Source organism: Nicotiana tabacum, chromosome 21, assembly GCF_000715075.1.
Source record: "Nicotiana tabacum cultivar K326 chromosome 21, ASM71507v2, whole genome shotgun sequence".
NCBI lineage: Eukaryota > Viridiplantae > Streptophyta > Magnoliopsida > Solanales > Solanaceae > Nicotiana > Nicotiana tabacum.
In genome coordinates, this window is record NC_134100.1 from 2,004,541 (window position 1) to 2,029,959 (window position 25,419).

The 25,419-nt window shown below is 39.5% G+C and overlaps 1 pseudogene; it reads left to right on the top strand.

Moving 5' to 3' along the window:
* Positions 1-1,459: 1,459 nt before the first annotated feature.
* LOC142175500 (acylamino-acid-releasing enzyme-like) overlaps positions 1,460-25,419 on the top strand; it is a 43,794-nt pseudogene continuing 19,834 nt past the window's right edge.

Sequence of the window (25,419 nt, forward strand, 5' to 3'; positions counted from 1 at the left end):
TTTATAATAAATGTAGCACTTGCAATTTATAAGTGCAAATTTTTTCCATCTTCATTGTATCCTTTATATTTTTACTTTATATTAATATAAATTACAATAGTTGTACAAAATATAAAAAAAAACTAACCCGGCCTCTTGGACCCGTAACCCTTACGGTTTATTTTTTACCCGGATGAACCCGAACCCGTTAAGCCCGGTAACCCCTATCCCATAACCGGCCCGGTTCGAAACCCGAACGGTTTTAACTTTTCCCTACCCAGCCCGGCCCGGCCCACCAATTAGACACCCTTAGTTCATACATACTTTCATTTCATATTTTTACTTAGAAAAACCTACTAATTGTGGTAGATTTGTTGGCAAACTACAGTTAGGAATATAAAGTCAAAAGTCAAAAGTCAAAGAGCGTTCTACACGTCACAACTGTCAGGAAAATATATCTGATTGGTCAACTTTAGGCTTATTATAGGTGTTCAATCCGAACAAGAGCTACTTAAGGTGTCTAAATGAAAATAGTGATGACTTTAGGTGTTTAATTATCTATTCAGCCAACATATATGTATCTTGAGTCTCATTAAAAGGGACCAATCTGAAAAAATTTAACTTAAAAAAAGGGAGCCAATCTCGAATTCGCCAATTATGAGTTGGACGCTTTAACCATTCAGCCATGGATGCAAAAAGACTCGGCGAAATAGGTTTTGGTATTCCTTCTCGAGATTGAATAGTAAAAATCATATTCTATGGCGAATAATATATTTCGTCCCTTAGCTGCAAAACTCACCTACTTTATCGGCTCAGTGCTACTACGCCCTTTCTCCCGTGTAAAACTCGCTTTTCCAAGCAGCCCAAGTCTCTTTCCTACAGACCCAATTGGCTAAACTCGTAAAATTCTCTTTCATTATCTGTCCTAATTTTGCAAATTTATGCTTATAACTAAATGGTAGTTGTTATATATTGATGTTGGTCTTTCGAAATCAAATACAACTATTCATTGACCTTAGCATATTGTAGGTGTTTGTTTTTAAGAATTTTTTCTTTTCAATATGCATGGGCAAGTATACTGAGTTTGTTATCATCGTCGTTGTTGTTGTTGTTGTTGTAATATGCATGGAGAGTATTTGCTAAATGTCCCATCCAAGAAAGAAATTACAGCAATGAAATTACAGCAATGTAAAAGTCGGCTCCCTGAAAGAATTTCCTCTTGGGTTAGATGCAAGTACTGAGGAAGAATACTCTTCTCAATCTAGTTTGCTCCAAGATTTCACTAGCATCCCCACCATTGATAAGGCAAGGACTTTCACATTTGATGGTGGTATGATTTCTTTAATTCTTCATTCGCTTTGTTTGGTAGATAAAAAATTGATGTAGTTCTAGTTAAATTATTGCATTCCCACTTAATATATTTCTTTATTCTTTAACTGCTGCTAGATCATAATTATTTTTTTGTTATTTTTTACTGCACAAGAAGGTTCCTAGGGTATGTTCTCGATAAGCCAACCGAATCTCCCAGCCAACAAGAAGAGAAGATACATATTATCTTGTCATATTTCAAAAGAAAGTACAAATGATGTGGACTTTCAATGGGCTGCATTTCCTATTGAGATGTCCAATGTTTCTGTGATGATCCCATCGCCTTCAGGTTCAAAGCTTCTTGTAGTTCGAAATCCTGAAAATGATTCTCCTACTAAGTTTGAAATTTGGGGTCAATCTATGGTGGAAAAGGAGTTTTTGGTTCCTGCCTTTGTCCATGGCTCCGTATATTCAGATGGGTGGTAAGTTATTAAATGAACACTTAACTTTACTTACTTCACTTCCAGATTCACATACTCAATGTGCATTAATATTTGATAATGCAGGTTTGAGGGAATATCGTGGAACAACGATGAAACTCTTATTGCTTATGTCGCTGAGGAACCGGCTCCCTCGAAGCCTACATTTACTACTTTTGGTTATAAGAAAGAGAATTCTATAGAAAAAAAATGTGGTAAGTGGAAAGGTCAAGGGGACTGGGAAGAGGAGTGGGGGGAAACCTATGCTGGAAAAAGACAACCTCCTCTTTTCATCATCAATGTCAATAGGTCTGTTTATTTATTATATTGCTCATATATAAGGGCAGCCGATGCACTAGCTCCCGCTATGTGATAAGTTCAGCTGGTGCCAACTACCAATTCTAGAAGCCCACCATTGTTGAAGACACCAACCCATTTTAGAAACCACCATTGTTGAAACCTCCATTGTTGAATGAAGAATTCAACCACCAACCACGTTCTTTAAGGCTATAAATAGAGCCTTATGTTTTACATAGAAACATAAATCCAGAGAGATTGAAATACAATCCAGGAAGAGATTGTGAGAACAAAAAGAGAGTTTGGTGAGGTTTTTTGTAGAGAGAAATTCTTGGTGTAAATTCTCTGTAATTCTATTCTTGTGAAATAGAGTTGTTTTTCCTCCCAAATAATCTTCATATTGATCTGAGAATCACAACAAGTGGTATCAGAGCCTTCAATTCTGTATTCATCGAGAAATATCGGAACACTGAAAATTTCAACCTGGATTTAACGTGATCTTCAGTGTGTTTTGCTCATTTCATTAGATTCCTTGCGTCGATACGAATTCAACGCAATTTTCCGGAGGCAAAACAAAGCTAAAATGAAGAAGTTATGGCAATTTAAATTTTACTATTTTTTTTCTTCTGTCCAAGGAAGAAGATGATGAATAGTAATTGCTCAGTCAGCGCCATATCATCATCCAGTCAGAAATAACCCCTGAAGTTACTAAAATTATAAATTTGCCCCACAAGTTTAGTATATTTTTTATTTAACCCCCAAAAGTTTGGTGTAAATTTTGAAAATTTTCTGGAGGCCCTATTTTGACCCAAGAAGAGTCAATCCTACCAATTTTCACCATTCCGGATGCGTTGGTGAGGTCCGTTTGGTGAGATTCTGCTCTAAAATTTTGACCAAGCCATTTTAAAGATATAATGGAAGAGTCATCATCATCTGGAGTTATGATAAAGCTTACTGCCACAAATTGCACATTGTGGAGACCTCGGATGGAAGATCTCCTCAGTTGTAAAGATTTGTTTGATCCCATAGAAGCAAATGGTACATAGAAGCAAAGGGTAAGAACCCCGATTCCACCAAAGAAGCAGAGTGGAAGAAATTAAACAGAAAAACTATCGGTCAAATTCGACAATGGATTGGCGATAGTGTTTTTCATCATGTTGCACAAGAGACAGACGCGTATGCCCTCTGGATGAATTTAGAAGGGATGTATCAAGCCAAGACCGCTAAGAACAAAGCCTTGTTGATGAGGCATTTGGTAAATTTGAAGTTAAAGCACGGAACTTCAGTTGTCGAGCATACCAGTGAGTTTTAGAGCTTGATAAATCAATTATCGTTTGTTGACATGCCGCTCGGGGATGAGATGCAAGCCCTACTACTTCTTAGTTCTCTTCTTGATAGTTGGGAGACGCTGGTAGTCTCTCTCAGTAATTCAACTCATAGTGAAAATCTGACCATGTCTATGGTTAAAGTTGCCTTATTTAATGAAGAAGCAAGAAGAAAGGACATCGATCATGGTGAGTCGCATGCCCTTATTACAGAAAGAGGGAGACAACAAGAAAGAAGTCAAGATAAGAGGAGAGGCAGAAGCAAGAGTAGGGGAAAATCCACAGATGGTAGGAAGTCATCATATGCGTGCTACTACTGTGGAATAAAGGGCCATTTAAAGAAGAACTGCAGAAAATTGCATAAGGAGAAGGAGCAGTTGAAGCAGAAGGATGGAGATGCATTAGTCACTACCCACGGAGAGGTAGCCATTTATTCCATCCAAGAAGAGACATGCCTTCACGTCTAAAGTCAAGAAGAAAACGAATAAGTGGTAGATACTGCAACATCATACCACACCACATCCCGAAAAGATTTCTTCACAACATACAAAGCATGAGACTTTGGAGTAGTGAAGATGGGGAACACTTCTTCATGTGAGATAGTTGGAATTGGTGATATCAAAATACAAACAAATATCGGGAGTACAATGATATTGAAGGATGTCCGTCATGTGCCAGATCTTTATCTAAACCTAATATCAGGCATAGCTCTTGACAAACAGGGCTATAAAAGTTATTTCGGAAAAAGGTGCATGGAAATTGCTGAAAGGGGTTATGATTCTCGCTCGAGGACATATTTATGGCAACTTATATAAAACTCAAGTGAAGGTATGTTCAGACAGCCTCAATGTTATGGAAAAAGAGGCGTCTCAAAACCTATGGCACCAGAGACTCGATCATATGAGTGAAAATAGGATATCAATTCTAACGAAAAAGCAGCTTATCAGAATGGACAAGAATGCTGCTTTAGACCCTTGTAATCATTGCTTATTTGGAAAGCAACATAAAGTCTCTTTTACATTTTCTTCAACCAGAAAATCAGAGTTACTCAGTCTGGTACACTCTGATATTTGTGGTCCCATGGAGGAGAAATCACTTGGCGGCAATAGGTATTTTCTGACTTTCATTAATAATGCTTCACGAAAGGTGTGGGTGTACTTCTTAAAGACAAAGGACTAGGCTTTTGATTATTTCAAGATATTTCATGCCATGGTAGAGTGTGAAACGGGAAAGAAATTAAAATGCCTTCGCTCAGATAATGGAGACGAGTATACTTCCAAGGATTTCGATTCCTATTGCAAGAGACAAGGGATTCGACATGAAAATACGGTCCCACGCACCCCACAACACAATGGAGTAGCCGAGAGAATGAACCGGACAATTATGGAAAGAGTCAGAAGTATGATCAGTATGGCAAAGCTACCTAAGCCATTATGGGGAGAAGTTGTTCGCGCCGCCTGCTACCTAATCAACCGGTCACCATCAGCCCCGTTGAATTTTGAGGTTCCAGAGAAAATATGGTCTGGTAAGAATCCCTCATATTCTCACTCAAGGGTATTCGGTTGTTTAGCACATGCACATGTATCCAAGGAGCTCAGGAAGAAGCTTGATGGTAGAACTATACCATGTATCTTCATAGGCTATGGAGATGAAGAATTTGGGTATAGATTATGGGATCCAATAAAGAAGACGATGATCAGAAGTAGGGATGTTGTATTCCACAAAAAACCAGACAATTGAAGACATTGAAAAGCCCACAATGTCTTATGAAAGAGGTTCCAGTGCCCAAAAAGTTGGTCCAGATCCACTACCATTGCAGTTTGACACAAATAGCATGGAGGAGCATGAAGCAGTACCAGAAGCAGAACAGGAGGATGTTTGGCAGGGGGAGGCACAAACCCCTCAAGAAACTACAGAACCATCACAGGGGAACGATGACGGTACACCTCCTGAAGCTAATAATCAACAACCTCATCGACCTGAACGAGGTGAGATTCCATCAACTCGATACCTAGAAACCGAGTATATTCTACTTTCTGAAGATGGAGAACCAGAGAGTTTCCATGAAGCTATATCTCATAAGGATAAAGAAAAATGGCTGCAAGCAATGACCGAAGTGATGAACTCTTTACAGAAAAACAACACTTATGAGATTGTGAAACTTCCACAAGGAAAGAAGGTACTGAAGAGTAAATAGGTATTCAAGCTCAAGAAAGATGGCAGCGGAAAGGTAGTGAAGCATAAAGCCCGATTAGTAGTCAAAGGATTCCTACAAAAAAGGGAATTAACTTTGATGAAATATTTTCACCAGTTGTAAAATTGACTTCAATCCACATCATCCTTGGATTGGTAGCCAGTTTGAATTTGGAGCTTGAACAAATGGATGTCAAGACAACATTTCTTCATGGTGATCTAAATGAAGAAATCTATATGGAGCAGCCGAAAGGTTTTGAGGTTTCAGGAAAAGAAAACCTCGTCTATAAGCTTACGAAATGTTTATATGGCCTAAAGCAAGCACCGAGGCAGTGGTATAAAAAGTTTGACTCATTTATGGTAAGTTAAGGATATAAAAGGACTATTGCAGATCAGTGTGTTTACATTCAGAGATTTTCGGATGGCAATTTTGTTGTACTTCTACTTTATGTAGACGACATGTTGATTGTCGGACAAGATGCAACAAAAATTAGACAGTTGAAGAAAGAACTCTCTAAGTCCTTTGAAATGAAAGACTTAGGTCCAGCTCAACATATTTTGGGATTGCGGATGACTCGAGATAGGAGAAATAAGAAGTTATGGCTATCTCAAGAAAATTATATTGAACGGGTGATCAAACGGTTCAATATGAGTAATGCCAAACTGGTAGGTGCCCCTTTGGCAAATCACTTCAAGTTGAGCAAGAGTTTGTGCCCCTCATCCAATAAAGAGATTGAGGAGATGTCTATAATTCCATATTCTTCAGCAGTTGGAAGTCTGATGTATGCCATGGTGTGCACGAGGCCAGATATCGCACATGCGGTAGGTGTGGTAAGTCGTTTTCTTTCTAACCCTAGAAAGAAACATTGGGAGGCAGTTAAGTGGATTCTCAGGTATCTTAAAGGTACTTCAAAATCAAGTCTGTGCTTTGGGGGAGCTGATCCAGTCTTGGAAGGCTATACAGATTCAGATATGGCCGGAGATCCTGATGGAAGAAAATCAACTTCAGGATATGTTTATACTTTTGCAGGGGGAGCTGTGTCATGACAGTCAAGATTGCAGAAGTGTGTTGCACTATCCACAACTGAAGCAGAGTATATTGCTGTAGCGGAAGCTGGAAAAGAAATGTTGTGGCTAAAGCGGTTTCTCCAAGAACTAGGGATAAATCAAACAGAGTATAAGATACATTGTGATAGTCAAAGTGCAATTGATTTAAGTAAAAACTCAATGTATCATTCTCGTACAAAGCACATCGACATTCGCTATCACTGGATACGCGAGGTGATGGATCAACAATTGTTGAAACTAGTGAAGATCCATACGAAGGAGAATCTAGAAGACATGTTAACAGAGGTGGTCACTCAAGAAAAATTAGAACTATGCAGAGACATAGTTGGAATAACTTTCAAATAGTAGCTGTGTTGGAATGCAGCTGAAGGGGGAGAATTGATAAGTTCAGCTGCTGCCAACTACCAATTCTAGAAGCCCACCATTGTTGAAGCCACCAACCCATTCTAGAAGCCACCATTGTTGAAGCCTCCATTGTTGAATGAAGAATTCAACCACCAACCACCTTCTTTAAGGCTATAAATAGAGCCTTATGTTTTACACAGAAACATAAATCCAGAGAGATTGAAATACAATCCAGGAAGAGATTGTGAGAACAAAAAAAGAGTTTGGTGAGGTTTTTTTGTAGAGAGAAATTCTTGGTGTAAATTCTCTGTAATTCTATTCTTGTGAAATAGAGTTGTTTTTCCTCCCAAATAATCTTCATATTGATCTGAGAATCACAACACTATGCGCAGGTTCAGGTGAAAGGTCGGACCACATTGGGTCTTATCGTACAGTCTTACCGTGTATTTCTGTAAGAGGCTATTTCCGTGTCACCAAGAGGTCACACGGCGACAACCTTTTCTGTTGCCCCAAAGCTCCCTTTCAATTTTGATGTTTTTAGATATCAATTCTAATTACGAATTTGTGCAGTGGAGAAGTACGTCCTGTTGAAGGAATCGGGTAGTCACTGAGTGTCAGACAAGTTCTATGGGCTCCATCCACTAAAGGATTGCAACAATGCCCGGTTGGCCTTTAGATACTAGAAAGTTGGCATAAAATTTTGCTATAACAGGCCTTGTGCCTTATATGCTGTTAGAGCTCCATTTTCAAAGTCAGACATCCATCAATCTGGGTAATTACTTGTTAGTTGCTAGAAAAGAAAATGTTGTGGATTAACATCTTCTTCTATATGAATGTATATAGGGGACTTAGCTAGTAGAGAATTCCTTTATATTTGATATATGCTATTTTACTAATTTCGATTGACATTTTCTCACTTTCAAAACTCATGCAGCTGACAATGTATCTTCAATTAAGCTGACACAAAGCATAAGTAGTGCTTACTTTCCTCGTTTTAGGTTTGCCCCCATCCTCCCTCCCCACACTCCCCAAAATAAAAAGGAGAAAAATAAGCACCCAAGGGCGTGGCCTAATGGTCAATGACGTGAGATGGGAACCATGAGGCCTTATGTTCAACTCCCAGCCGAGGCAAAAATACTAGGTAATTTCTTCCATTATGTCCAAGCATTGGTAGACAGAGTTACCCGATACCTATGCTGGTGGGAGGTAACACATGCCCTGTGGAATTAGTCGAAGTGTCCGCAAGTTGGTCCAAACACCATGGGTAAAAAAAAGATAATGTAGAAAAACAAGATGAGCAAATGTGTGGACGAATTTCTGAAATTGGTGGAGACATGTCCTTATTCCCTTGATTTTCTCTTTTAGATAACAATCGTTAAAACATCAGTAGGTTCCATGTAAGGAGTCTTGCAGCTTCCTCATGTTATTTAACAGTTGCAGGTATTTTGCTTGATAAAATGGAACTAATTAATCTTTTCAATAAATTTCCAGTCCAGATGGAAAATTGCTTCTGTTTTTGTCCGCTAGAAGTTTAGTAGATTCTTGGGCACATTCTGCAACTGGTTCACTTCATAGGATTGATTGGTCATTCAATGGAAACCCAACTCCAGATGCTAAAATTATTGATGTGGTACACTCACCTTTTGTGATTCTGATTACTTGCATCAGCACTTTGAAGCCGGTCATTGTTAGCCATTTTAAGTAGTATTATTATATTTGATTCCGAGCTTTATCCTACTGCAGGTTCCTATTGTGATGTGTCTTGAAGATGGCTGCTTCCCTGGCCTTTACTGCTATAGTGTTCCTAGTAGACCTTGGATTTCTGATGGATATACTATGATCTTATCTTCTATCTGGGGAAGCACACAAGCAATAATTTCAGTAAATGTGATAAGGTAACCGAATATTTTGTTATTCAATGTGAATGGCATCACGACATTCTTTGAATTCTTTTTCCGTATCTACAAGTTTATAGTAGTGAAATGCGTCTTTGTCAAAAATGATAGCGGAAAGGTATCACACATTAGCCTTGGAGACTCTAGCTTCTCTTGGAATGTGCTCGCACTAGATGGTGACAACATCATAGCTGGTAAGAGTCGGTGTATATTTCAATTTATACTGGTTCCTGTAATAGCAATCCCATTAATCAAAGAGTCTATCATATTTTTTTTTTGGTTAAAGTCTGTAGTAGTCCCGTTGATGTTCCTGCAATCAAGTATGGGTCCCTTGTCCGTAAGGCATCCGCAGAGGCCTCATGGAGTTGGTTAGGTGTTTCAAGCCCCATGTCTAGATGCTCTGAAAAGGTCAGTCTTTTCTTCGTTGTTTCTTTTTTCTTTTATTTATTGTTTCATCTAGTCTGTTATGTTTGGCATGTACTTGGTAGGAAGGCTTTTCTGAAATTGAATGTCCCAATAATTCTCACAAGTTACGTCTTTGCTGTTTTCACGCCAATTTAGTATTACGAGGATTCCTGTCAGGGATATCTCTGAGAACCTTACTAAAGGTAATATAACTCGTCGTAGTGTTCACTATAGACTTGCTTACACGTGGACATGTGATATTTTAAGTACTTAGGATAGGTTTGTGTATGATATAGAGACCAACTTCTTGCCATAACCTTATGCTGCGCTGTTTCTTTGAAATAGATTGAGTACTTTAAGTTTTATGCTCCTGGTGATGATTTGATATTCAGAAATTCAAAGTCCGATAGTGGAGAGTGTCTCACAAAATCAAGAATATATTAGTTTCCTGGCATAGTGTCTCAAAAAATAAAGATTTAGTATACCTTCTAGCTCACCTTTTGAGGAACTTGTTAGCGTAAAGCTTTGATTAATTTTTATTTATTCCTGCAACCGTTTTAGTTAATATTCCAGCGTCCATGTAACTGATAATTTGTTTTCTTTGATAACGATCTGAAAATAGGACATAGTTTTGACACTTTCTTAATGTGCTTTTCAAATTTGGTAATTTGATTGCATAATGTGCTATAGATCAGAAGCAGTTCTATTGTTCAAATACTTGTTTCCTGAATTAATAATGTTAAATATGACAGTATATGGACTACAACTCCCTTTTTGCTTTTCTTTAACACAATTACTTTTATTAATCAAAAAGAAGAAAAAAAATCTTGGACCTGATAACCATTTGAATCTATGTAATACCAGACTATTTGCAGATCAATAGTTGCTTGGGTCCTTCCAGATTACTAATCTCTGCTATATTTCTACTTTAATCTTTAATGTGTTTTATTAATGTTAGGTGCCAGCAAACCGTATGAGGCTATCTTTGTATCATCCAAGTCTTAGAGCCATAATGTGTGCGATCCGCTGATTGTAGTCCTTCACGGGGGTCCTCATTCTGCTTTATTGTCAATCTTCTCAAAGTCCTTAGCTTTCCTTTCCTCACTTGGTTATAGCTTGTTGATTGTAAATTACAGGTAAGAAACAGAACTGATTTCTTTCTTCATGCCTCTGTTACTTTAAATGGTTGCTGAAATTCATGGTAACTCCGACTAGGGGTGGACATAAAATCCGAAAAACCGAATTCCGAACCGGACGGAATTAATTCGGTATTTCGGTTTCGGTTTTTTCCGGTATTTCGGTCCAATTCGGTATTGCAATTTTGGTATTTCGGTATTTCGGTACGGTCTTCGGTATTAAAATTCTGAAATTTCGGTATACCGAAATACCGAAAATCCGATTTTTAAAAGACATTTTCTTAATTATTACTGCCCAGCCCATCGCCCATCGCCCCAGCCCCAAACACCCAGCCCATCGCCCCAGCCCCAAACAAGCAAACACCCAGCCCATTGCCCCAACCCCAAACGCCCAAGCCCATCTTAATTCTTATGCCCAAGCCCAAGCCTAAACTCTAAAGGTCATTTGTCCAATTTAGATACAAAAGAGAAACCCTCATCTGCTTCTTCTTTCAGATCAGATCTAATTCAAATGGACGCTCTCGATTCTGTGTTCGATCCTCTTAGAGATTTCGCCAAAGACAGCGTTAGGCTCGTCAAAAAATGTCACAAGCCTGATCGTAAATAATTTACCAAGGTTGCTACTCGTACAACAGTCGGTTTTGTTGTGATGGGATTTGTTGGATTTTTACCAAGGTTGCTAATCGTAAAGAATTTACCAAGGTTGCTAATCGTAAAGAATTTACCAAGGTTCCGAGCTCCGACTCCTCACTCCTCACAAATTTCGGGCAAACGAAGATGCTGCTGTTGCGAACTTGCGATAGTTTCAATTTTCAAAGGTATGTTTCTACTTTCTAGCGATTTCTACTTTCTAGCGATGGAAATGAATTTGATGAAGATTTCTAGCGATGTTCTTTAGCGAAGATTAATTTTATATTCGAAACTCATATCAAAGTCTGAGTCCAAATGCTCCACTGTTGGTATTCAAGGCATTGCTTGGGCTTTTGGGGGCATGATCTTTGCCCTTGTCTACTGTACTGCTGGCATTTCTGGAGGACACATAAATCCAGCAGTGACCTTTGGGTTGTTCTTGGCAAGGAAACTATCGTTGACAAGGGCAGTGTTCTACATGGTGATGCAGTGTCTTGGTGCTATCTGTGGTGCTGGTGTGGTCAAAGGGTTCGGCAAAACTCTTTATCAAACAAAGGTTGGTGGTGCCAATGTTGTAAATCTTGGTTACACAAAGGTATCAGGTCTTGGTGCTGAGATCGTTGGCACTTTCGTTCTTGTTTACACTGTTGTCTCTGCTACTGATGTTAAGCGTAGTGCTAGGGATTCACATGTCCCTCTTTTGGCACCACTGCCTATTGGATTTGCTCTGTTCCCGGTACACTTGGCCACAAATCCAATCACTGGTTTCTCTGCTGCTGCATCTTAGTTCATGCTTGCAGATGCTGTTCAGATGGTTTGGCTGTGTACTGTGTTAAGTGTTAAGTTGTGTAATGTATTGTGTAGTTGTGTACAGATTCAATTGTGTACTGTGTTAAGTGTTAAGTTGTGTAATGTGCAGTTGATTGCAGTATTGAACTGTCAACTGTGTTTAAGTTGTTTGATATAGTTGTGTAATATGCATTGTGCAGTTGGCCAGCTTTTGCTTTTCACTTGTATACTAATACTGGCTTGCAGAATGCAGATTGTAATATTGTATAATATGATATACAGTATACTGGCGTGCAACTGCAGATTGTAAAGAAGTTGTTGTCTTGTTCAGCTTTTGCTTTTCACTTATTCAATTGTGCATGTGCCATCAGATTCAGATCAGCCATGTGCAGTTGTGCACTGTTACATATCGGAAAACAGATTCTTTTAGAGTGAAAATTTCAATTGTGCATGTGCACTGTTAGCATTGATTATTCATTGATTGTTAAACCGAAACTGTACCAAAACCGTACCGAACCAAAATAAGAAATACCGAACCGTACCGAAATATTTTGGTATGGTATTTGGTATACACAATTGATAAACCGAATACAGAAATACCGAACCGAAATTCTTAAATACCGAACCGAAATACCGAACGCCCACCCCTAACTCCGACTGTGAAATACTAGTAACGTATATGATATGCTAGACGGATATTATAGGTCGTGAGATCCCTTTCTTTTGTAATTTTTTATTTGGACATCCATGTATTTATTATTTTAGATGTAAGGTGACGTGCAAAATGACTACAAAATGTAACGTATATGAGATGCTTGTTGAGTGTCAAAATTGTCCCATCGGTTGGGGAGTGAATTGGGTGAGAATTTCACCCTATAAAAGAAGGCCTAATGTTTAGGATTTAAACACACCTCTCATTTGCCTTCTTATCTTCTTAAGGCATTTGTATCTTCTCTTTAGTATTATTTCACTTGTATTTTGGTGTGCAATAAAATATTGGTTGTGTCTGAGGAAGTAGGCTAAATTGACCGAACCTCATAAATTTTGGTGTTCCTTTTATTGTTGCTTTATTGTCTTATTTATTATTTGGTGGCTATCATAATTTTAGGTATAGTAGTTCTGAGTCATTCACACTATATATATTTGGCTTCCGCAGTAATTGGTATCAGAGCCAAGGTACTATCTAAGTATGCTCTGTGGTTGCAGCATAGTCTGTTCTTCCACATCATAAAAGATTTATCTTGGTAACTGAGTCAAGGTTATGTCTGAGTATGCTCTGTGGTTGCAGCTTAATCTGATCTTCCACACCAGAGGAAATAATCTTGATTTGTGTCATCAGCTATTAAATAATATTTGTGTCAAAGATGGGAGATAATAAACAAGAAGAATCTACATCAAGTGTCAATAATACGTCATCATTGGCATCTTCGCTTATGACAAGAATTATGTCAAATGCGAAATTTGCAGTAGAATTTTTTGACGGGTCAGGACATTTTGGGATGTGGCAAGGCGAGGTTCTAGATGTCATTTTTCAACAAGGGCTAGATCTTGCTATTGAAAAAAAAAGACCAGATGTTATTGGAGAAGAAGATTAGAGAATTATCAACCATGTTGCTTGTCACACCTCCTTTTTGCGCGCCCGCCCTGAAGGATAAAAGCGCGAGGGGAGTTTTTCCAATTTAAGTGACAATATTCGAAATGGGATTATTTATTTTAATTCAGAGTCGCCACTTGGGAAAGGTTTGGCTTTTGGTGTCCCAAGTCACCGGTTTATCTTGAATCCCAAATCGAGGAAATTTTCGACTTTTCCAAATGAAGTCTGCGAACCAGAAATTCTAAGTAAGGAATTCTGTTGACCCGAGGGGAGGTGTTAGGCACCCTCGAATCCCGTGGTTCTAGCACGGTCGCTTAAATTGTTATAATGGCTAAATATCTGATTTAAATACATGTTATTACTTACATGCTTTTATTAAGTTTAAACCGCTTTTATTATTATCATTTATTTTTGTAGAATTGCAACGTCGTGAAAATGCATCTCAAACCACGTCACAATCGATGCACCCGTAGTCGTCGACACATTTTGACTCCGTTGAGACTTGAATTTGGGTCACATCAATGTGCACCCATGTTTAAGAAGGCTAAATTATTAAAGGTGCTCCTAAAGCAACTAGTGTATTGTTACTTTTGGGAAAGGCCATGAAGTTTACTAAAGGGGCCTGCCCTGAATTCTAAATATTTATTATGTTTAGTTACTGAGGGCCCCGCAATTTGCATTTTTATTTGGCGAGACTCGTCTCATTATTTTTTTAAAAAAAAGATATCCTGAAGCGTCTACATTTCTATTACATTTGTCTCTAATAAAAAAAGAGGATTACGTGCTAATTACATGCTTGACTCACTTCGGATCCTTACTTGATTATTTGATCTTATGAGGCGTGAATTATTTTGTGCCTTATTTCATGGAGGAGCATGTTGTTAAATTGTCAAGGGAAATTAATATACAAGATTAATAGAACTGTTAAAAGCTTATAATAAATGTTCCTCAGATCTAAGTTTGAAACTCGTTTATTTAAACCAAATCAGTGGAATTAACTTATCGGAAACTATTACTAATAGAGTTTGAATAAGATCGTGTGAACTATCTACAAAGATTCAATAAAACTAAACATCATATCTGGCAAGCTTGAGGTAATCTTTTCTATACATGCAGAATATTAGTTGAAAAGTTACCTAATTATTTGTGTGTTAAAACACTCATGCATTCCTTATTAGACAACCCATTAAGCAAACGAAATCACAATTTAGGACGGACTAAGCTGCGAATAAGTACAAGGCTACCTAACGTGTTTCTTTATTGAATTACAAACTAAACAAATTACACAGATCTTAATAACATTTGTAAAGTTGTACTGCAGCAGACGAATGATTAAACTCCTGCATATCTTTGATTTCATGCTTTCATTGTTACATCAAATGCAAAGTCTTAGTATGTACCTGGATGTTGGATACAACAGAAGAAGCAAGGGGTCAGTAGGACAATAGAAGTAGCACCAAACAGCAGCAGTAACAGCAGGTACAAATAGGACAGCTCCCAGTGCAAGATACAGTTAGAACCGATAAGAAATGGCAGAAAGGTGGCAGCAGACAATGCAGTAGGAACAATACTCCAAGACAGACCAAATCCGGGAGAAACAAACAATGTGAATCAACCAATGAACTCAGCTGATACTTGAAAGAAAACAGAGTTGATTGAAAAGTTTGAACAAACTGAGATTCACACAAACAAGGCAGAAATAGATGTTGATTTTCTGTTTATCCCTCTCCCTCTCTCCTTTCTTTTCAAAATACAGTATCAGTCTTCAGTTTTGAACTTATGCTTGAGTTATCAAAAGAAACCTTTTCCAGTTTTCTGTTTTTTCAGAACTCAAAACTCTCAACATTCAATCTCAGTGTTTCATGTGTATCTCCTTTCTGTATGTGTGTATCTTTTTGAATTTCCACCCTCCTCTTCTCTCCAGGTTCTTTTTTATCTCTATATGTCCTCCCCTTTATAAGCCTTAACATTACCCCTTTTACAGCCTGATAGATTAAAAGAAACCCCTCTCATGTGCCATCTTCTTTTCAGTTCCACTTTAGCTATTTAAGTATTAACCCCCATCAACATTCCCTGGCAGACTTATTCTTTTAAAAAGGTTTAATACTTCTTTAAACTAAAGCAAAGTATGGGCAGCATAATATATCTGACAACATATGCTGTCAAACCATTTTTAAATCCAAAGCCCTTTATGCAGGAACCAGGCTGTGCACAAGTGCACCTGTGGTGCATAAATGCACATGTTGTGCCAAGTGCACATGCCCTCCAATTCAGAACTTTAAACAAAACATTCCTCTTACATTACTGATTCAAATTAACAACTATAAGTAAACAACTCAGTTCTTAATTGATTCAAACAAATGCTTAGCAGAAGTAAGTCGATTTGTTATTGCTCGGATAACTGAAACTCATTGACGACATATGTCGACTCGACTATACTAGTTATAACACATACAATCATAACCAAAAATCAGACATTTAACAGTATCGACACATGATTTGAATTATACTGACTAAGCAAAGTGGTACTCGAGGAATCAATTAGTCAGTCCAATTTTGAAAATCAGCTAATTGCACAACACTTACATACACATTATCAGAACAAATAGAAAGACTCAATCAAACAACAGAGGTTCAGGCAAAGTGGTCAAGGCACAGTTGATAAAAGTCAAGGACACAAACAAAACATGAACAGACCCTTACAATAATCAGATGAACCAAAACAAATAAGAAAAGAAAGAACTCACCTTAAACCTCTAAAGATCAAAACCTTAACTCGGACTCGGACAGACCTTTCTTAAGGCTGAACGGACTTTAATCGAAGTGTTTCTCAGATGAGAAACACTTCGATTAAGGTCCATTAGACCTTAATTTCTTTGGCTCGAACAAGACACGGACCAGTGACGAGGAACCCTAAGGTTCGAAAACTAGATCCAGGATTCATGCTTCCCTGGTCAGATTCGGACCAAACCAAGTATGGTTTGGTCACGAGGGGGGTCTGGGGAGTGTCTGGTATGAATTTAGGGCAGATCGGTGTAGATCGAGTTTGACTCGAATCTTCAAATGAAGATTCGAGAAGATGGGAAGGGATTCGAACTAAGTAGTTAACAGATCCATGTTTAGGATGGCAAGGGGATTCTATGGTGTTAAGGGCGGGGTCACCGGCGTCCGTGCCGCCAGTTTTCATGGTGAAGGTACAGGGGCGGCTCTAGGGTTTGGGGTTCTGGTGAAGACGACGAAGGCTGGGGTTTGGATGGGGGGGGGGGCAGGGTAAGGTAAGAAGGGTTTATATACGGGGTGGATGGCTTGATCTCAACCGTTAGATCAATCCAGATCTACGGTCTGGATCTGAGGACTTAAGTGGAACGGCGTCGTTTGGCTTAGTAGGGGTCAAGGTTGGTTCGGGTCGGGTTCATTAGTGGGTTATGGGGGAGGTGATCTTGGCCGTTGATCATTCGGAGATCAACGGCTCAGATCAGACACAACCATTACGACGTCGTTTGGACGTCCTTGGTGTCAGCTTGGACTGGACCGGGCAGGCCTGGTTTTGGGTATTGTTTGTTTGGGCCAATTTGTTAACAAATTGGCCCAAGTCCGGAAAGGGAAGGGCTTCTCTTTTTTTTATTATTATTTCCTTTTCTTCTTTTTTTTTTGAGTAAAATCAATTAAGATAAACACTTAATACAATTATTTGCACACGCATAAAAATAATTCAAAACAGGTAAAAATCAAACAAAACAAAATCACGGACAAAGATGCCTGTTTATGCTTTTCTATTTAACAACCGTGTTACGGTTCAGATTATGCCTGACACGTACATTTTTTGTATTTTGTTTTAATAAAGTAAAAATGGGCCAAAGTCATAAATAATTAACAAAGTGCCATGTAAAAATCCAAAAGTTGTACAACAGGATCAATTGTTATTATTTTTTATTTCTTTTGGAGCGATTGTCTCGTGAAGCAAAAATCACGTGCTCACAGCTGCCCCTCTTTGTTCGGAAACACGAAGAGTTTTCGTGCAAAGATAAAGTGAGCGTGTATGAGCGATTTTTTTGCCTATGGACTACTCCGTATGAAGCATGTTTTTGAAAGGTCTGACCGAATCTTGCTTCAAAGATTTCCTACATATCCTGGGCTAAACAGGAATCAGGTCAATGTAGTTCGGGAAAACATTGGCAGCTGGGACTACCATGGGATTGCAATGTTTGCTGTTACTGCTATTGCTGTTGTCACTGATGCGTCACTGACCGCCTTATTACAACCAAACGAAAATTGGAAACTGAACTAACTACTTATATGCGTTCAAACTGCTAGTTACAAGATTCCTATCTATGATTCTTTTATGACTTGATCTTGGGTCTTAGCAGATTCTGCTTGTAGACTCCGATCTGAATCTTGATGCTTGCGAGTTGCGGCGACTTGTTTAATCTCTGGGATACTGAGTGAGACGCGATTGGCAGGGTTCAGGACCTTAAACAGATGTTGGAGTCAATCTGCCTTCCATTTATTCTGATATCTCGAGACATCTTCTTTTTTTCTTTTTCTTTTTTGATTCCGGGCTGGGACTCATCTCGTGGGTCATTTCGATCCATGTGGCTCGAGGTTAGACCTGCGGGAGAAAACAAACAAACGAAATTTTCTGCCCCAGTTTCACTAGGAAAATTTCGTTAATTATTCGCCAGGAAATTCACAAAATTGATGAAGGAAGATAAAAATGCTTAGTTCAGGACTGGAGCCCTAATACCGACTAGCTGGGGAAAGGTTCAGTTTAGGGTTTAAAACCCTAATGCTGACTGAAAAATGGAAAAAGTTCAGTTTAGGGTTTAAAACCCTAATGCTGACTAAAGGAAAAATTCAGTTTAGGGTTTAAAACCCTAATGCTGATTGCATGGAAAAGCTCAGTTTAGGGTTTAAAACCCTAATGCTGGCTGAATGGAAAAAGTTCAGTTTAGGGTTTAAAACCCTAATGCTGACTAAATGAAAAATTCAGTTTAGGGTTTAAAACCCTAATGCTGATTGCATGAAAAAGCTCAGTTTAGGGTTTAAAACCCTAATGCTGGCTGAATGGGAAAAAGTTCAGTTTAGGGTTTAAAACCCTAATGCTGACTGAAAAATGGAAAAAGTTCAGTTTAGGGTTTAAAACCCTAATGCTGACTAAAGGAAAAATTCAGTTTAGGGTTTAAAACCCTAATGCTGATTGCATGGAAAAGCTCAGTTTAGGGTTTAAAACCCTAATGCTGGCTGAATGGAAAAAAGTTCAGTTTAGGGTTTAAAACCCTAATGCTGACTAAAGGAAAAATTCAGTTTAGGGTTTAAAACCCTAATGCTGATTTTATGGAAAAATTCAGTTTAGGGTTTAAAACCCTAATGCTAATTGAAGGAAAAAAGTTCTCGGGTTATGCCGAAAAGATTCATCGAGTTATGTCGGGAGGATTCATCGGGTTATGCCGGGAAGATTCATCGGGTTATGCCGGGAGGATTCATCGGGTTATGCCGGGAAGGTTTATCGGGTTATACCGAAAAAATTCATCGGGTTATGCCGAAAAGATTCATCGGGTTATGCCTGGAAGATTTATCGGAAAAGATTCGTCGGGTTATGCCGAGAGGATTCATTGGGTTATGCCGGGAAGATTCAACGGGTTATGCCGAGGGGATTCATCGGGTTATGCCGGGAGGCTTCATCGGGTTATACCGGGAAGGTTTATCGGGTTATACCGAAAAATTCATCGGGTTATGCCGAAAAGATTCATCGGGTTATGCCGGGAAGATTCATCGGGTTATGCCGGAAAATTCATCGGATCATGTCGGGAAGGTTTATCGGGTTATGCCGAGAGATTCATCGGGTTATGCCGGGATGTTCATCGGGTTATGCCGAAAAGATTCATCGGGTTATGCCGGGAAGATTTATCGGATTATGCCGAAAAGATTCATCGGGCTATGCCGAGGGGATTCATCGGGTTATGCCGGGAGGATTCGGGTTATGCCGAAAAGATTCGTCGGGTTATGCCGGGAAGATTTATCGGGTTATGCCGGCAAAGGTAAGAGTCATTGAGTTATGTCGGGGAAGTCATCGGGTTATGCCGAAAAGGAAACGAGTTCTCGGGTTATGCCGGAAAAGGGTAAGAGTCCTTGAGTTATGTCGGGGAAGTCATCGGGTTATGCCGAAAAGGAAAAGAGTCCTCGGGTTATGCCGGGAATTTGGATAGAAAAAGTTCCTTGGGTTATGCCAGGGAGATCCGGGGTTTATACCGGGATAGTTGAGGAACGAGGTCCTATGCTACCATGATTTGTTTTTCTTTTGAGATGTTCATTTTTTATTCCTTGTCTTCTTTCCTTCCTTTGGTTCTCCCTTTCTCTCTTTTTTTTTTCTTTTTTTTTTATCAGAAATGCACGAAAGAATTATGGGGAAACTTACCATTGGTCGTTTTCCCACTGCAAGGCCATTTCAATGCTTGTGTGCTCCATTTCTTTTGGGCTACACCAGCTTCATGCATGGCTGCTTCGGGTCGCACCTGTCTCAATTTCCTGGACAAAGAAAACATTGTCAGTTTGAAAGTGGCGGTTGGTTTCGGGGGCCTTGACCATTCCAATTGCTTTGTCTTAGCCTAATTCTTGTTGACAAACTCTGCCATTGATTAGATTTACATGCGAAACCCTTTGGACTAATCAGACTTGCGTTTCCAGATTTTGTGGTGATTTGCCTTATAAGGCTTTGGTTTTTCCGTCCCGTTCTGCTTGGGGATTTTATCAGGGAGACTCTGTGGGGATTTGTACAAGAGAAACTCCGTGTGGAATTGTCCAATGCGAACTCTGTGAGGATTTTTTTTTTTTTGTAACAAACTTGATGGGGATGTGCTGGGGTGGACTTCTTTGGGGAATTGTACAAGGGGAAACTACATGGGGATTTGTAACAAGGGATACCCTGTGGGGATTTGTCGGTTTTGGAAGCAAATCAACTACCATGGCCAGTCGGGATGGGACTGACGCGCTACTGAGGTCGTACATTTTATTTAACTCTTGCCAAACGGAGCCCTGTAAAACCGGTCCTGCCACCTTTCTTTGCGATTATTACGGAATTAAGAGTTAGATCAAAAAAGAACTCAAAGAAAACTATGTAAAGGAGAACATATGAGTTTAAAGAGAAACGCCCCTTTCGGGGAGAAAAGAAGGACTTATCTGGAGTGTATGCCAGTTTCAAACTGACATGACATGCCTTTTGGACTGGATGCCCGACCTCCGAGAACTTGCATTTCTTCATGAATCAAAACAGATCTATATTTTTTCAAAACCCGGGAACCTTGCCAGGACTTTCTGAGGTGGAATCATCTTTTTGGCCGACAGCGCCCTTTGCGGGTTTTCGCTAGTCAACCTCTCTCATTTCTCTTCTTACGGTCGCCCGCTAGTACTCTTTGCGAGTTTTTACTAAACAAGCTCTCTCATTTTCAATTTCTCTTCTCGCATCGCCTCACGGTGCCCAAAGGTTTTCACCGACAAGACTCTCTTATCTTTATTCTCCTCATTTGTTGTATCGGACCCAAATAATTCCGTCTTCCTATTTTGGAATGCTTTGTTGATTGATCAGAAGGACTTGAAAAAGGTTTGGGGTGAAAAGAATTTGGATTGAACTACAACTTTGGAACCTTTTGGGTGGGATTATTGCTGAATCGTTATAACTTCTGCCCCAGTTTTACTTTCGGGGGGAATTCTTGGATTTTATTTTGATGTGACTGAACCCCAAGGAGAGGTTGCCTACGTATCCTTTTGGAATCAAGTCAGACGTAGTTCATAATGTTCTTTTTTTTATATATATATATATATATATTTCCTCATTCTTCCAATTCTTTCTTCTTCTTTTTTTTTCATTTATTTTTTTTCAATAATATTTTCAGGTTCCAAAGAGGGTAATCAAAGAAGAGTAACCAGCTCAAATGGGTTTGCAAAGGGTTGATAGTGTTTGGGTAGCGAGAATGAAAGCCTTCGTCATCTCAAACTATGCAAAGATATCGCCAGAATGATTTAGACATATCACTGCACCTGCTTTCCAAGCAAGGCTGACGCCGTTTCTTTCAACGTCGCCCAAATACAAATGCTCCATTTGGTAACGTTTTTCGATGACGTATGGACCCTTCTTTCTTGGTACAATTGCTCGTGACAAACCGCAGTTATTAAGGTTATCACTCTGTATGGGTCTAAACCCATTTACTGCTCTCAGACTCTGGTTTAGTGACGGACATTTTCCAGACCATGAACCAATTTTCTTTAGTTGTTCCTACTTTTCAAATTCTTTATATCTCAAATTTTGACTCATTATTTGAAATCTGATCGGAGTTCTCGTGATCCGGGCATGAAGTCCGCAAACATGTCATGTTATTTAAAGCTGCATTTATCAGAATTGAAGAGAACACAAAAGAAAACATAGAAGAAGAAAGTGAGTAATGAAACATGATTTCATTTCTTGGCATTTTGGGGAAGATAAGGAAAAAGGTTGACATTCAGGAAGAAAAACATTTGAGTCACCCTCTGGGGTTACTCGTGATGTAGAGAAAGTGGCAAGACAGGTTCATTAGGACTTCCGTTTGATCAAGAATGGCGTAGCCTTCTAGTTTTGAACTAGGTGCTTGGTCCCATGTACGATACTTCAACGGTGCTAGTGCCCTCTCCTGGCTGGTCCATGTTTATTTCGCATAGCTTTTCCCTTGTCGCCTCACATATTTCCTTGCTCTCGTCGAGCGGGGACACCTTATCATCTCCCTCTTTGTTGTATTTTGGTTCCTGTGGTATGCGTCCGACAAACACTGGCTCGTTCGGCCGAGGTTGTTTGATCGTCCCCCATACCATGGAGGCCTGCTTGAATACATCACTTATTCCTTTTTCTTGCTCCGGAGTTACCCTGGGTCCTTTTTCTGTATCAGCAATAGCAATTATGGCTTTAATTGCCGGATCAACTTCCTCGTCTTCACAAATCATCCCAACTATCGGCCCGTTGTTGTGGGCGGGCAACAGATTATTGGTCACATTTGGGATATCCTCGTCTCTCAACAAAATCTTCCCTTGGTCTAACAGATTCTCCACAGCTTGTTTTAATGTCCAACAGTCGTTGGTGTCGTGCCCTTCTACCCCTGAATGGTATGCACATCTAACAACCTGCTGATATGATGGTGATCCCGGGTTCTGCCCGTTCGGTGGTATGGGCTGCAACAAATTCATTTGGACAAGCTTAGGGAATAGGGTGGAATAGGGTTCACCGATTGGTGTGTAGTTGGGTCTCCTGGGTGGTTCCCGAGGACGGAAATTATTTTGAGGAGGTCGAGGATTGTAGTGGTTTCGGTGAGGAGGCTGATTCCTCGGATGTGGGGCCTGCCCCCGATTGACTGGTTGTGTCCGCTGGATATAAGGCTGGGTGCTCATGACCATGTAGGGCTGAGGAGCGTAGGTCGCATTTTGGTGGGGGAAATAATGTTGCGAGGTTCTTTCCGAAGAACAAAGCCCGGGATTATGATATTCTCCCACCTCTGATACTGCCATGGATGTTTCCTCTTTTTTCTTCCCTCTTGCCATTCCTCCAGACCCGCTTTGGACGGCTTGGGAGGTTGCCCTTATGGCTGCCTGACTCAAAATTCTTCCCGTTTTCAAACCGTTCTCCACCATCTCTCCAATCTTAATCGCTTCTGCGAAAGGCTTTCCCATGGCCGACATCATGTTTTGGAAATAGTCGGACTCTTGAGCCTGGAGAAAAGTAGTGACCATCTCTATCTCGTCCATGGAAGGTTTTACCCTTGACGCTTGCTCACGCCATTTGATGGCGTTTTCTCTGAAACTTTCCGAGGGTTTCTTCTTTAAGTTTGACAAGGCATTTCTGTCTGGTGCGATGTCAATATTATATTGAAACTGCCCTACGAAGTCTCTGGCAAGATCATCCCATATATGCCAGCGAGATATGTCCTGGTCCATATACCATTCCGAAGCGACTCCCACCAAACTTTCTCCAAAATATGTCATTAGCAGTTCTTCTTTTCCGCCGGCTCCCCGCAATTGATTGCAGTATTTTTTAAGATGTGCAATGGGGTCACCGTGCCCATCGTATTTCTCAAACTTTGGGGTCTTGAAACCTGCTGGCAGGTGCACGTGAGGGAACATGCATAGGTCGGCGTAAGAGACGCTCTTCTGTCCGCTCAATCCTTGCATATTTTTCAAACTTTGTTCAAGGCTTCTCATTCTCTTGGCAATCTCATTTTGTTCTGCAATTCTGGGGCTCTGATCCTGCCCGGGTGCAAGCTCGCACTGAGGCGGTAGAGGATTAGTGCTGGTAGCGAATCTAGTTGGTTCCATCGAGAACGATGGTGCTTGGAATGTAAAAGAGGGTGAGTCAAAGCTTGGCTTGTATGTGGCAGGCTGTGCCGTAATCGGGCAAGGCGATGCAATAAAGATGTTCATGCTTGCATCGGTGGCTGACATTCGGGGATGAGGCTCAGAAGGCGATCCAGCAGAGAAGGCTGAGGTGGCTGGGTACCCGAATGGGGTAGCAGGATAATTTATGGGGACATTAGACGTCCCACTTGACCTGGAGAATAATTCAGGGAATCCGGGGACGACACTTGGCGGTTCTTTCCCATTATTCCAATCGTCCAGCATTTCCAACATGCGGAGCCGTAGGATTCTATTTTCCTCCACAGTTGCGGATTCAGGTGTGAGGACGGCTGAGATCGAGCTCTCCTCGGCAACAGGGGATTGTTTGCAATGGAGTTTCTGAAGACATTTCCACACTTCCTTTTGACCTGGTGAAGTAAGTGTGAGTACTGCTTCTGGTCCTAACAACAGGTAGTTGAACACTTCTCCTTGACCTCGTGAAGTATGAGTGCGAGGCCAGACTTTCACCAAACCAACCATCTTTTCAAAAACCCTGGAATACTCATCGACAAACGCACGGTTAATTTGCAGCAAATAACAGGTAGTTAATCTCACGTTGGGCCTGATGCACCTATACAGTTAAGTGGATTACTATATGTTTGCTACGAGGGCATGCGTCATTCCGGCATTTTTCCTCTTATTAGTTTTTCCCCTTTTTTATTATATTTTTTTTATTTTGCAGTAAAAGAAATGCGACCGGATCCGATGAGGATTGCCTACGTATCACGATGCCTACGTGAATCAGATCATTACGTAGTTCGAGACTAACAAAAATAAAGAAGCAAGTGTTCATTTAGCATAGGGCTCAAAATATTTGACTATTCTTTGTTTATTTACTTATTCAATTTTTTTTTATTTTTTTTTGGAATTTTTGAAAGAAATACTTTAAAAGAAGAAAGAAAATTTTGTTTATTTTGATTTTTGTTTTATTTTTTAAAGAAAGACTTCTAAAAATTTATTTGCTTTCGCCTTGAACTTTGGAAATGTTTTTTTTTTCTTTATTATTTTTTTTTTTAAAACAAAAAGAAAATGTGTTTGGTTGATTTTTTTTTGTTTGTTTTACCTTTTCTACGGAAGAAAGAATGTATATGATGTTGCCTCTTATATTTTGAAAGAGGGACTTTTAAGAAAATGATGTGGAATTCTGAGTTTTATTTATTTACAAAAGCATTTCTAAAGAAAAATCCTAATACTTTGAAATTCAATTTCTCAATTTTTTTTTTTTGGACATTTTACAAAAAGGAGACTAAAAGCAAAGAGTATATTTTTTTTGGATTTTTGTTGTTACTTTTTAATTCTTATTTCATTATTTCACATGAAAGACTTCAGAAAGAAAGAGACCATTTTATTTGAGTTTAAGAAAACTTCTATATTATTTTTTGTTTCTTTTTTTTCTATATTTTCTAAGGAAAATTTTATAAAGAAACAACTAAATAGAATTTGAAAATTGGGGCCGGAACCGATGAGGTTTGCCTACGTATCTCACATCCGGTGAGAATCAGACCCGCGTAATTCGGTCAAATTAACCGAATTAATTTAGAACAAAATTCCTTCCTTTTATTTTTCAAC